Source organism: Cajanus cajan, chromosome 3, assembly GCF_000230855.2.
Source record: "Cajanus cajan strain Asha chromosome 3, NIPB_CcT2T_4, whole genome shotgun sequence".
NCBI classification, from domain to species: Eukaryota; Viridiplantae; Streptophyta; class Magnoliopsida; order Fabales; family Fabaceae; genus Cajanus; species Cajanus cajan.
The window spans coordinates 29,593,392-29,609,777 of record NC_138519.1 but is presented as its reverse complement, the minus strand read 5'-3'; positions in this window follow the sequence as shown (position 1 = coordinate 29,609,777).

Genomic DNA, 16,386 nt, shown 5'->3' with positions numbered 1-16,386 from the left:
AAATCTCAACTATCTCTTTTATCTCATATTCAACTCCTTTGGTCAAAAGATATTTAAGGTTCTTATGATCACTAAATACCTCAAGCTTAGAATCATATAGGTAGTGTCTCCAAATCTTAGTATAAATGACAAAATTGCTAACTCAAGGTTATGGGTAAGGTAATTCCTCTCATGAATTCTCAATTTCCTAGAAGCATAAGCTACTATTGTTCCTTCTTGCATCAACACTCTGTCCCAACCTATCTTAGAAGCATCAACCTATACCACAAAAAGTTTACTAAGATCAACCAATGCTAACACTAGTGCACTAGTCGATCTTTCCTTAAAAGTTTGAAAACTACTCTCGCACTTACTATCCCCCACAAGGACAACACTCTTCCTAGACGACCTAGTCAAAAGTAATGCTATCTTAGAAATTTACTCAATAAATCTCTAATAGTAATGAGCTAACCCAAGAAACTCCTACCCTCATTAATAGACTCAAGTATCTCTCACTTAAGCACAACTTCTATATCAGATAGATCTACGGCATACCTCTGCCAGAAATTACAGGACCTAGAAAACTCACTTCATACAATCAAAAATCATACTTAGGTAAATTAGCGTATAGCTGTCTTGGATACATCTTCATCCTCATCTCCAATATGATGATATCACACCCTAAGGTCAATCTTACTAAACACACAAATACTTGTTAATTGATCCATAAGGTCATCTATCCTCATATCAACATACATGCACATCAAATCATATTAGAATACCTACTTTAAACCTTCATATATACCATTCCTAAGCATGTACGAATCAATCACCATTTACTCCATATAGCATGTACATGAACCAACTTTACCACATAGCATCATATCATCTTAAACAATCTCTCAATGACAAAACCTCAAAACATCATATCCAAATCTATTATTTTTTTTTTTTATCCTTGCTATGCCTAACAACTCAAAAACATCATTATAGCATATACCTACCTTCAACAACTGTCAAAGAAAATGACACAAAAAGAGTTATACTCATCCAAATGATCTCAAACCTATCTCAAAAGAAAGCTAAGAAAATAAGCTATAACTCTTATGAAGACATAAGATTCCAAAAAGATCATCTTCTTAGCTAAAAATTTCAAAAACCTCAGCAAATATATTCGGCGCTTACAACTAGACCTTTGATCACTAAAGTAGCTATAACTGGAGTTCTAGACCTTCGTTTTACCTAATTCCAGTTCCATTGGAAAGATAACGTCCAAGGCTATAACTTTTGTGAAGACCATAAAATCTAAATCTGTCAATATGGTAGTCATAATGGCACAACAAAACTGCAGCCAAAATATCCTCTACACCAAACAGCAATAGTATATCAATATATCTAAGGCCACAAAAATACATCAACCCTTCCAAACTCACACCTCAACTTCATATTCAAGTTTCCCACTACAATCCTAAACCAAAACAACTCACATATATAGCACAACAGACTTAGAAAATAAAACTCACATGCTACCTAAACCATAAACGGTAAACATGCCAACACCAACACTCAAGGGAATTACCAACATTTCAATCTCTCACCAAGGAGACAATCACCTTAGATTCAACCGCTACAACTATAGATGTCAGAAACTTCACCAATCGCAAACTCTTAGTACACTCGACAAATCAATGTATCACTCACATCTAAAGTTCTAGTTGGCTAGCACAAGGCTTCGTTCACTATTACTGGCACATATGTTCGCAACACGAGCGATACTATTTAACCACTACTTCTTACATAAGTAAGAAGTATCAAAACCAATGAGTAATCATCAACTAAGCTATATCATGTCTTCCAGATAAATCCTAAGAACACAATGCACACAAATAAATAAACAAAATCAATCATCACATTAGCACATCAATAAGTTACAGTCAAATCATCACATTACTCATCTACCAAACAAGCATAGTAGACTCATAACTCACGGCCGATTGGATCGACCTGCTCTGATACCACTAAATGTGACACCCTTACTACCCCAACACATATATAATATAATTTAATTAAGAAGAATAAACTTTCAAAGGGTTCGTAAAAGGGTTCACATAAAACTTCAAATCTGTTCTTTCTTCGATATAAGAGAATGACTAAAAAATAAAACTTGAAAGGTGAAATGTAAGAGTTTACAATTATAAAATCATTTATTACAATACCAAATCCATATAAATATTCTGTCCTAGAAATCCTCTGCCCCGATGTCACACTATCAGAGCATTCCCATAATTTAACTGTTGGCATTCTAGATGCCACTCGTAGCCGGATCTTCTTCACCTAAAATATCCACAGTTTATACGGTGAGAAAAGAAAATATCTATATGCAAAGTACATACAACCACATCACAATATAATCTCATCATAATTCATTATTTAATAAAATATATATATATATATATATATATATATATATATATATATATATATATCAATCATTCGTCATCTTCACATCTCAATTCACATTTAACATATCTCATTTCACATGCATATCTCAATCCATCATAATCCACACCAATTATACAATTTACAACATCATTTCCATATTCATAATTCATGTCAATCTTATAATTAACAATATCATTTCCACATCCATAATTCACACCAATTTTACATTTAACAAATATCATTTCCACATCCATAATTCACACCAATCTCATAATTAACACTATGCTAAGACCTCGCCACATCTGACACAAGTGATACGGGTTAATTGCCTCCCACACCAAACCAGGGTCACGCCCTCCCTGTAGCATCACTTACCTAGGGGCCGTGCCATCCCTAGTCATTAAGGAGTACGCTCGTCCCTGAAGCATCACCTACCCAGGGTTCGTATCATCCCTGATCATCCAGGAGTACGCTCGTCCCTGAATCATCAACTACCCAGGGTTCGTATCATCCCTGATCATCCAGGAGTACGCTCGTCCCTAAAGCATCCACTACCAGGGTTCGTATCATCCTCGATCCTTTAGTGTGAGGAACCACAATCACATTACAATCCACATAGTCTCTTGCAATTAACACTATGCCAGGGCTGCCATAATCGACATAAGTGGTGTGTGTTAACTGTCTTACTCATCCCACACCATGCTAGGGTCACGCCCTCCCTGTAGCACCACTTACCCAGGGGTCGTGCCATCCCTAGTCATTAGTGTGAGGAAACACATCGCAATCACATTTTTAATCATGTCCATACAACATCTCATCTCATATCACGATTCCATATCACATACACAATTCCATATCACATACTCAACAGATAAGTCTAACAAAATAAGGGTTTACACATCCTCAAGCAATTCACATCTCGATCATCAATTCTTATAAAATAATATAAGAATAACATTCATAAACTAATATAATAAACATTGGAATTATCAATTTAATATAATTTTAACATAAACAGTAAAATCCTCAATTGTTCCAAAACCTAACTCACAAGCACTTTTCTACAATTTCGTTCTCCCTCTCAGATCATCATTATTTAATAAATTATTAGCATATCTATAATCCTCAACACATACAGAATCTAATGGGATCCTCAATTTCTCAAACAGAAATCATCCAATTTTTCACAACCCAACTTACAGGCACTTTTCTATAATTTCGTTCTCTCTCCCAGAGCATCATTTTCACAAGTTAAACATATATTCGTAATCCTAAATATATATAGAATCACATAAGATAATTAATCCTCCAAACAGAAATAATTATAAAATTATTCATAACCCTAAGGGCTCTTCCTCTACCCAATTCCCTCATGTAACTCTACATATAAATAATCTCCTTTTCCCCCGTACCTGGATAAATAGGAACTCGGGCAGAACCTCCTCCTCTTTTTCCTTAAACAAGGATCGGAACTAAAACTGGAGTAGAACCTCATCCTCTGAGTTCCTCTTGGTCTTCAGAGAGAAGAAGAGGAACAAAAGAGAGAACAGAAGAGAAGAGAGAGTGAGAATGAGAGGTGTGTAGAAATGAGAGGATTTGAGGCCTATTTATAGGATTTTTCGCCCACCTACCACTACGGCCCGTTCCAAAATCGGAACGGCCCATTCTGGGCCCTTCAAACCTACGTAAATTTTTCAACTGGAACGGCCCGTTCCCAAACCAGAACAGCCTGTTCTCAAACCCAACAAAACGGCCCGTTCTGCTTCCAAAACGCCCCGTTCTCCCATCAGAACGGCCCGTTCTGCTTCTACAATTTTGGCCATACTCACTATTCCAGAACGGCCCGTTTCAAAATTGAAACGGCCCGTTCTGGGCCACGAATTGGGCCTTTGGCAGCCCACGAAAAATGGGCTGTTACAGTATCTGTTTTGCTTATTATTTTTCTTATATGCAATTAATTGTTTGAGTTGAGATCTCTATGGGTTCTTATGGGAAACCCTATGAGAAACAGACAAAATATGAATATTTTCTGTTTTGCTATCTGATTGCTCTATTGTATTCCTTGTTGAATGTAATGTGTAAGTATGTGAATAATTTTGAGAATAAATATGTTTTGATATGATTTAGAGTGCTCTGTGGGTTTCTACGGGTAACCCTATGAGAAAACAGGCAAAATATAAATGTTTTCTGTTTTGCTTTTTGAATGTTCTGTTACGTTCCTTGTGTGATGTATAATGTAAATATGTATTTAATTTTATAAATAAACGAGTTTTGATATAAATTAAAGTGCTTTGTGGAGACTTTGTGAAATATGATGAGATAATATGAAATGTGATAATGAAATGTGATGACGAAATGTGATGATGTGAAATGACCATGGGAAATGATAATGTGATATGAGAATGCATAGAGTCGTGATTGACATGCATCATTTGCATAAGTGTTTTAAGGGTACGATATGGAATACACCGCCAGAGAAGGCCCCCTAGTGTAAAAGCTTTGGGGATTAGTCCTTGGGGATAGCTCGGTTTGGAAGTCCCAGTCTCGCCCATTGTGTGCATGGGATGTATCTTGCGCGGCTTAGCTATCCCGACGAGACTCTGGTAGTATATCCTTCTAGTGAGAGTGTGCAAAGGGTGTGACCCGGATGTACTCCTAGACTACTCTTCGTATATTGCTAGCGGCAATATGCCATGTGATGTTTTACTAGCACCACATGCATGATAATATGTAGTCCATGTCCATGCATATGCATTCTTAATGTTATATGATAAAGTGATGGTTTATGTCTTGGATGAGTGTGATGTTATTATTAATTTATCTATGTTATACTTGTTTTTGTTTGTGTTTGGCTATTTGGCATATATTTCTACACTGTGAGTCAGAGTGAGATGTTTCTCACTCCCTTTTCTCTTGTGTTATTTTCTCTAACTGTCATACAGGTTATTATCAGCATGAGGCTGAGGATGTTGGTGATGAAGCTTAGGCTTCTATGTTGGGATTTGCTCTGATAGGACATGTGACATCAGGGCTTAAATAGGATTAGATTGGAATGTTATTTTTATTAAATCATTTTGAAAAAAAACTCAGTTTCATTTCCTTGTAATTTCTCTACATGTTATTTGGATTAAGTTTATGAATGTGAACTCTTTACCCTTATGTTGTTGGTTGATCGTCTTATGTTGAAGAATTGTATTTTATTTTATTTATTTTATACAATTACTATATATGTATGTTGGGGTAGAGGGTGTCACAAACGATGTATAAAATGTTTAACTATAATCTCATTGCACTTTAGTTAAATTTACATTTCTCTCTTCCAACATATTTCTGTAAAACAAAATAATTTATGCATTGATAGTGTAAATATTGACTTTTACACCAATCCTACATTAGAATCATACATGGCATGTTGAATGACTTTAATAATAATCAACCTAAAAGTTACATTTAAATTATCATTATTTTCGATTGGTTGGCAATGCAAATTTTTTACATCAATTTGTTTAATACTTTAAATAAAACAAATACTAACAAGTGCTCGAGATATTGGAAAACAAAATAATAAACAACAAATACAAAATACTTATGACATAGGAATATATTCATTCAAATCATTTATAATTATTTTTAGATATCTTTTATGTTCAAATTGTCATATTAGAATTAGAACATACACAATTTTATAATTAGGATACGTTCTAGTCATGATATTTAAGTTATTTATATTATGTGATTTTCAAATTAAAATTAGTGTGTATATAGTTTTTAAATTAGAATTGATTATGAGTTTTCATAAAAAGACATTTATTGTGCCGATGAAGGACATCATCCTTACAATTTATTTATTTATTTATTTATGGGTTGTTTCTCTATATTTTTAGATTGTATATATATTTGTTGAGTTTTTAATTTCTACAACATTTTTTGTCACATTCCATTTCTTCTTTTTTATTATCATCACATTTGTGGTAAACCATCTCTACTTTTATTTGGATTTCCTTATGTTTTACATAAAAATATTTTTAATTATTATATTAGTGTATGAGTGGTTATATGTATTCTATTTTTTAAATTTCTCTTTTAATTATTTAGATGTTTTGTTCACTATCTTGTTGTGTTTAGACTGTTCTATTGGACATTTAGAACTTTGATGACTTTTTTGCTTTTGCATTATTGACATTTTTTTGGATAAATTTTCAACTTTAGGGTCTTCTTTGAAGTGTTCTCTTAGATGGAGTGATATGGGAATAAATAGAAGAATCCTTCACAAGATAAAAATGCGGGAAGTTAGAAAAAAGAGTCAAATATTGGAGATAAAAAAAATAAAGAGTCATAGTCCCTGACAATGATGCCACAAACATGACATGCAAAAACCACAAGTGTTTGGTATCGTAACGTAAGAGTCATTCTTTCCAAAACGGATTATGCGTTTGACTTTGAAATTCTTTATGTTTAAATGGAGTTAAATCTAGATTATGAAAATTAGATTTTAGATATGAGTTTTGTAAATTCAAAGTATAACATTTGATATAGGAAAATATTAAGTAGTGAAACATATAAAAATTCAATTTAAGGAAATATCTCGTATTAGAGTTCAAGCTGTGAAACTGTGACACCCTTACTACCCCAACACATGTGACACCCTTACTACCCCAACACATACATTGTAATAATGTAATTAAATTAAGAACAATAAACTTTCAAAGTTGGTAAAAGGGTTCACATAAAAACCTTTAGAAACATTCTTCGATATCCAAAATATTTTGAAAAAGAAACTTGGAAAATAAAACATAAGAGGTTATAAAATGTTTTCAAAATAATAAGTTCAACTCCATTTATAAATAAATTCCATGTCCTAGAAGTCCTCTACCCCGATGTCACAATATCAGAGCATACCCATAACTCAACTGTTGAGATTCTAGATGTCACTCATAGCCGGATCTTCCTCACCTAAAACATCCACAAATTATACGGTGAGAAAAGAAAACATCTATATGAAAAACACACAATAAAAATCCACAATATCGTCTCATCATAACTCGTTACTTATTAAAGTATTTACAAGCAATTCTATCTATCCTAATTCTATCAATCACGCAACATATTCACATCACAATTCACAATCACATCAATCCATCACAAATTTTGCGATTAACCCTATTCCAAGGTCACGCCTGTAGCTTCTCTTGCTCGAGGTCGTGCCACCCCCGACATAAGCATTAATTGCCTCACACATCCCACCCTATGCCAAGGTCACGCCTGTAGCATCTCTTGCACAAGGTCGTGCCACCCCCGACATAAGCATGAGAAATCACACATCCTACACTGTGCCAAGGTCACGCCTGCAACATCTCTTGCTCGAGGTCGTGCCACCCCCGACATATGCCTGAGGAATCACCCATCCCATACTATGCCAAGGTCACGCCTGTAGCATCTCGTGTCTAAGGTTGTGCCACCCCTGGTCACAAGTGTGAGGAACCACAATCACATTCGCATCCACATCCACATCCACATCCACATCTCAATTCCACAATACATCCACATCTCAATTCCACAATACATCCACATCCACATCTCAATTCCACAATACAGACACAATCCACACAAAATAGCGGTTCACATACCCCTCAAGGAATTCACCATGAATCCTCATCCTCATCTAGATCATCAATTTTACCAAATCATGTAATAATAATATTTATCATCAATTTTACCAAATCATGTAATAATAATATTTATAAATTAATATAAAACTAGATTAAATCGCCAATTTAATATAATCTTAACCCAAACAATAAAACCCCCAACTTTTCCAAAACCTAACTCACAGGCACTTTTCTACGATTTCATTTTCTCTCCCAGATCATCATTCTTATAAATTAAATATATATTTCTAATCCTCAACCCATACAGAATCTAATGGTATCATTAATTCCTCAAACAGAAATAATCCAATTTTTCCAAAACCTAACTTACAAGGACTTTTCTATAATTTCGTTCTCTCTCCCAGATCATCATTTGTACAAACTAATCATATATTCATAATCCTTAACACGTATAGAATCATATAAAATCAATAATTCTCCAAACAAAAATAATTATAAAATTACTCATAATCCTAAGGACTCTTCCTCTACCCAATTCCCTCATGTAACTCTACATATAAATAATCTCCTTTTCCCCCGTACCTGGATAAACAGTGGCTGAAACTAAGGATCTGGTTGATCTCCTCCGCTGGGTTCCCCTCGGTCTTCAGAGAGTGCAGAAGAAGAGAAGACAAAAAAGAAGAAAAGAACTCAGAAAATGAAAGGTGTGCTTTTTGGGAGTGGCAGAGTGCTCTATTTATAGGCATCAGGCTTTGCTAGAACGGCTCGTTCCAAATCCAGAACAGCCCGTTCTAGACCCTTAACTCACGACTAAAAATCACATCCAGAACGGCCCGTTCTGTGGTGCATTTAATACTCACAACGGTCATATTTTGGAACGGCCCATTCTCAACTCTGGAACGGCCAGTTCTCAATTTGGGAACGCCCTGTTCCAATTTGGGAACGCCCTGTTCCAATTTGGGAACGCCCCGTTCCCATCTAAATTTGTAGACAATTTTTGTAATTTGGAACGGCCCGTTCCAATTCTGGAACAGCCCGTTTCGGCCTACTAAACCACCTTAATTGGGCTCTTAGCCCAGTGAAAATTGGGCTATTACAATTCTCCCCTCCTTTATGAAATTTTGTCCCCGAAATTTTTGCAATGGTTAGACTCCTCGCATCTTGCTTTCTAATTCCCATGCAACCTGACTACCTTATAGATGTACAACTCTATCAATTTCACCAAGGAATGTCTATTATCAACAAGGGTAAGGCAAGTAAACTTAGTGAGTCTATTCACTATGATGGAATCATGCCAAGGAAGGCAAGAGGTGACATATTGAAGGAGCCAAGAGGAGTTGGCTAGACATGAAGCTTTGGGCCAGTCAGGGCCCAATGGGCCTGATGGGCCTGGGAAGGCCCAAGTTGAACTTTTCATGGGCCATATTTTGTTATAGATATTTTCATATGTTTTGTATACATCATGTTAGTATAGGTATCATATATTTTGGTCTTGTATTTTGGACCACATAGAGTAGCATTTTAGGTTTTAGGCTTGTTGGGCCTAGTTTTGGGCTTCATGGGCCTTTGGGCTTTTGGTACCCAATATTGGGCTCATTTTCATTCTTGTAATTTTTCCTTTCCATTGTATTTGTTTGACCATTGTATTTAGGTCATTAGATTAGGAATATACAAGAATTACTTAAATAGGTAAAATAGGTTAAACTAGGTTTAATTTGGAAGTCATTTAAGTTACATTTGAGTCACATGTTTAGCACCATGGGTGGCTGAACATGTGCCACTCAAATTAACCCTAAATAACTCTCAAATCAAACCTAAATGCATCTAGGCACCTAAATTTTCGGACTAGCACATGGGAGCCAAAATTTGAATTCAAATTTCAAGTTTGAATTCAAATTTTGGGCGCCACATGTAGCCTTGGAGTTAGGCGCCCAAAGTTGCACACTTGGAACCCTACTTAAGTGATTCTTCCACTCTATGTATTCACTTTTGAGAATAATGAAATTTGAGAGCTTATTCAGCCAAATTTCGTTCAAGAGTCACCATGAGAGAAAGCTTCACCTTAGGAACCCTACTAGGTTTTCCTCCTCTTTGAAGTGAGCTTTCCCTTGCACCTTAAGCTTGGATGCTTCCATCCAAGGCTTAAGCCTCTTCTATATCTGAGATTCTTCCTCCATCTAGTGTTCATCTTTGTGGTTTCCATCTCCTTGAAGAAGATCCGTGCATAAGGAGAGCTAAGGAGAAGAACATTCATCACTCCTCCTTACCATCTCCATCACACTACAACCCAAATAGAATCAAATTGTTAAGCATCTCAGACAAACCTACAACTAAGGTCTATCCACTCACCATCTCACTTCCAAAATGGGACGTCTAAGTGCTACAAAAATTCCTAAAGACTTCTAGCATACTAAACACGAGTATACAAATTCCTCTACTCCTCTATTTATCTTAGGCCACCATGCTTCCGCTGCACCACTCTGTTACATCTTCCTTAGGTCCTGATACCTCTTAGTAGCTCCTAAATGAATGTTAAGAGTACTCTTATGTCCTTCCTCTAAAATCATCTTTCCTAATTCAAGGTTACTGAGCACCCAAATTTGTTCTTGCACCTCAAAATAACGTCGATTTCTACTCAGAAATGGTTATCTATACTTATACCAATCTTCTCCACTTGGTTCCCTAAGAAAGGATTTGACTCCTAGGCTTTTCTAATCTCATCCATTAATTCACTAGTCACTTTCAACATAATCAATTCAGTGCTCCTAAGGATAATCTCACAGACCAAGCATAAGTCTCTAAATTCTTCAATCAATTTCAACCCTTAAATCATAAAAAAATGATATATCAGAGGTCATCATGAGGCATCTGCCACAATATTGGTTTTACTTCTATGATCATCTCTAAAGATCAAGCACCTAAGCGTAAGTTCGCTAGGTATACATATCAAATCTCTAATTTCACCACTCCCTCTACACCCAAGTCAAACCCTTATCCATCACCTTATCCTATAACCTCATATCTTGTCACCAAAATGAATCAACTAATTATGCTTCTCCAATTTCCTTCAACAATTCATTCGTTACTCAAGTCATACTTAGTCTCACACTACTAAGGGTAACCTTATAAGCCAAACTTAAATATCTAATTTGAGCCAAAAAGATTCATCTCTCTAATCATAAGGGAGGATAGATGCAAAGATTTACTACTTAAAGCATCAGCCACCACATTGGCTTTTCCCGGATGATAACTAAGATCAAAATCATAGTCCTTAAGGAACTCTAACCATCTCCTTTGCCTCATATTTAATTCCTTTTGGTCAAATAAATACCTAAAATTCTTATGATCACTAAACACCTCAAATTTTGAACCATACAAATAATGTCTCCAAATCTTAAGTATGAATACCACAACTGCTAATTCAAGATCATGGGTGGGGTAATTCTTCTCATGTATTTTCAATTGCCTAGACGCATAAGATATGACATTTCCTTCTTGCATTAACACTCCACCCAAACCCATCTTAGAAGCGTCACAATAAACCACAAAAGTCTTACTAAGGTCAATTTTACTAATTACACAAGCACCCACCAACTGGTCCGTAAGATCATTTATCCTAGGCAATGGATATTTATTCTTAATGGTCACCTTGTTCAATTGGCAATAATCTACACACAATCTCATGATACCTTCCTTCTTCTTAACTAATAGTATGGGTGCTCCCCAAGGTGATACATTAGGCCTCACAAACCCCTTCTCCAACAAGTCTTCTATTTTTTTCTTAAGCTCCACTAACTCTATGGGTGACATCCTGTAAGGTGCAATAGAAATAGGTCTTATTCCTGGTACTAAGTCTATAGAAAATTCTACTTCTCTTCTAGGTGGTAAGCTAGACATATCATCAAAGCAGACATCCAAAATGTCACACACAACAGGCAGTTCATTCACCAAAACATTACTCTCAAAATTCAAAGAAGCTAACAACATGTACACTTGGGCATCCTCTTGCAAAGATACCATAACTTGGTTGGCAGTCAAATAATCCTTACTCACTTTTTAACCAGGCTCACCAAAAATAATAGATTTATCAGCACAATTCAAAAGGACATGATTGGAAGATAACCAGTCCAAACCCAGAATGACATCTAGCTGACTTAGAGGCAAACAAATAAAGTCAACCATGGAATCTCCACCATCAATAATCAAAGGACACTTTAAACAAATATCAGAAGTAGGAACTGAACCACTAGTTGGTGTCTCTACTATTAATTCAAAAGACAAAGCAAAAACAGGAAATTTTAATTTGGACACACACGCATGCGATATGAAAGAGTGAGTCACACCAGAGTCATACAAGACAATTTTAGGAGTTCCATCAATGAAACACATACCCTGGATTAAGTCTTTTGATTGAGTAGCTTCAGCACCACTCAAGGCAAACACCCTTCCCATCGCCCTAGGTTTGCTAGCACTCCCTCCAACTTCCGTTGTTCCTTTCTTGTTCTTAGGGCATTCACGAGCTTTGTGTCCTTTCTCTTGACAATTAAAACATGTTATTACTTTTGATGCCTGACACTCATATGCCCTATGACCTGGCTCTCCACATTTGAAGCAGTTGTTGTGTGGAACAGAACCCACACTTCCCCCTTTAGAAGTTTGACTAGCCATTGAAGCTTGACTCCTTTGTTGCACTGGACCTTGGTTATTCACTTTAGAACTTGAATCCCCAACAGACTTGGTGTAAGGTTTACCTTTACTAGATGACCCAAACTTATTATGATTCCTCATGGGTCCTCCTCTCTTATAATGAGTTACTCTAGCACGATTGTCCTCATCATAGACTCGGCACTTGTTCACTAGTTCATGATATTGAGTGATCCCTTGATAATTGAAAACTTGTTTTATCTCAGGGCGAAGACCACTCACAAACTTCACACATTTGTCCTCCTCATTGCCCACACCATCATACATAGGACAAAATTTAACCAAGTCTTCAAACTTAGTCACATACTCAGCCACAGAATCCTTTCCTTGCTTCAACTCAAGGAATTCCACATGTTTCTTATGTCTCACATCTCGAAGAAAGTATTTCTCCAAGAATAGTCACTTGAAATTCTCCCAGTTCACTTAGGTACCTACAGCTATCATTCTTTGCAAAGCACCTTGCCACCAGATGTCAGCCTCTCCAGAAAGCATGAAGGCAGCCAAAGTCACCTTCTGCACCAGAGGACATCCCATAGCTTGGAATATCTTTTCATTCTCAAATATCCAGTCAGCAGCTCCATCAGGATTATGACCCCCACGGAAGCTAGGTGGATTATTTCGCTGGAATCTCTCCAACCAATCTATATCTGGTCGTTGGTTCAAATTACCAAGAGCCTGAGCCATCGCTTGTAGAGCATCAGCGATTGCACGATCGTTCCTACCTCCTGCCATTACTTTTCTGATCCCCAAAAAAGTTAACAATTATACTCTAATTAAAAATAAACAACAAACTTAATCAATCGTCATACTAGCATATCAATAAGTTCAACAATCAATTCATTGCATCACTCATCTACCAAACAAGTATAGTAGACTCATAACTCACGGCCGATTGGATCGACCTGCTCTGATGCCACTAAATGTGACACCCTTACTACCCCAACACATACATTGTAATAATGTAATTAAATTAAGAAAAATAAACTTTCAAAGTTGGTAAAAGGGTTCACATAAAAACCTTTAGAAACATTCTTCGATATCCAAAATAATTTGAAAATGAAACTTGGAAAATAAAACATAATAGGTTATAAAATGTTTTCAAAATAATAACTTCAACTCCATTTATAAATAAATTCCATGTCCTAGAAGTCCTCTGCCCCGATGTCACAATATCAGAGCATACCCAAAACTCAACTGTTGGCATTCTAGATGCCACTCATAGCCGGATCTTCCTCACCTAAAACATCCACAAATTATACGGTGAGAAAAGAAAACATCTATATGAAAAGCACACAATAAAAATCTACAATATCGTCTCATCATAACTCGTTACTTATTAAAGTATTTACAAATATTTCTATCTATCCTAATTCTATCAATCATGAAACATATTCGCATCACAATTCACAATCAGATCAATCCATCACAAATCTTGCGATTAACCTTATGCCAAGGTCACGCCTGTAGCATCTCTTGCTCGAGGTCGTGCCACCCCCGACATAAGCATTAATTGCCTCACACATCCCACCCTATGCCAAGGTCACGCCTGTAGCATCTCTTGCCCAAGGTCCTGCCACCCCCGACATAAGCATGAGAAATCACACATCCTACACTGTGTCAAGGTCACGCCTGCAACATCTCTTGCTCGAGGTCGTGCCACCCCCGACATAAACATGAGGAATCACCCATCCCATACTATGCCAAGGTCACGCCTGTAGCATCTCGTGTCTAAGGTCGTGCCACCCCTAGTCACAAGTCTGAGGAACCACAATCACATTCACATCCACATCCACATCTCAATTCCACAATACATCCACATCTTAATTCCACAATACATCCACATCCACATCCACATCTCAATTCCACAATACACACACAATCCACACAAAATAGCGGTTCACATACCCCTCAAGGAATTCACCATGAATCCTCATCCTCATCTAGATAATCAATTTTACCAAATCATGTAATAATAATATTTATCATCAATTTTACCAAATCATGTAATAATAATATTTATAAATTAATATAAAACTAGATTAAATCGCCAATTTAATATAATCATAACCCAAACAATAAAACCCCCAATTTTTCCAAAACCTAACTCACAGGCACTTTTCTACGATTTCGTTCTCTCTCCCAAATCATCATTCTTACAAATTAAATATATGTTTCTAATCCTCAACTCATACAGAATCTAATGGTATCATTAATTCCTCAAACAGAAATAATCCAATTTTTCCAAAACCAAACTTACAGGCACTTTTCTATAATATCGTTCTCTCTCCCAGATCATCATTTGTACAAACTAATCATATATTCATAATCCTTAACACATACAGAATCATATAAAATCAATAATTCTCCAAATAAAAATAATTATAAAATTACTCATAATCCTAAGGACTCTTCCTCTACCCAATTCCCTCATGTAACTCTACATATAAATAATCTCCTTTTCTCCCGTACCTGGATAAACAGTGGCTGAAACTAAGGATCTGGTTGATCTCCTCCGCTGGGTTCCCCTCGGTCTTCAGAGAGTGCAGAAGAAGTGAAGAGAGAAAAGAAGAAAAGAACTCAGAAAATGAGAGGTGTGCTTTTTGGGAGTGGTAGAGTGCTCTATTTATAGGCATCAGGCTTCGCCAAAACGGCCCGTTCCAAATTCGGAACGGCCCGTTCTGGACCCTTAAATCACGACTAAAAATCACATCCAGAACGGCCCGTTCTCAAACCAGAACGGCCCGTTCTGGGGTGCATTTAATACTCACAACGGTCTTATTTTGTAAAGGCCCATTCTCAACTCTGGAACGACCCGTTCTCAATTTGGGAACGCCCCGTTCCAATTTGGGAACGCCCCGTTCCCATCTAAAATTTGTAGACAATTTTTGTATTTTGGAACGGCCCGTTCCAATTTTGAAACGGCCCGTTCCGGGCTACCAAAAGTAGGTCTATTTAGTAATTCGGAACGGCCCGTTCCAATTTTGGAACGGCCCGTTCTGGCCTCCTAAACCACCTTAATTGGGCTCTTGGCCCAGTGAAAATTGGGCTGTTACAACACATATATCGTAATAATGTAATTAAATTATGGAAAATAAACTTTCATAGTTGGTAAAAGAGTTCACATAAAAACCTTCACAAATGTTCTTCAATATCCAAAATGATTGAAAAATGAACATTGGAAAATAAAACATAAGAGTTTACAAATTATTTTTATAAATAATAAATACAACTCCAAATCCATATAAAAATTTCATATCCTAGAATTTTCTGCCCCGATGTCACAATATCATAGCACACCTACAATTCAACTGTTGGCATCCTAGATGCCACTCAAAGCCAGATCTTCCTCACCTAAAACATCCACAAATTGTACGGTGAGAAAAGAAAGCATCTATATATAAAGCACATAAGGAAAACGCAACATATCGTCTCATTATAACTCTATACTTAATAAAATATTCATAAACATTTCAACATATCATAACTCGATCAATCATGCATCATCATCACGTCATAATTCGTAATCACACCAATCATCACAAATCTTGCACTTCACACTATGCCAAGGTCACGTTACCCATTTAACAATCCAAGGCTGTGCTCACCCCTGATATAACATTGTGCCAAGGTCACGTTTCCCCTGTAGCATATC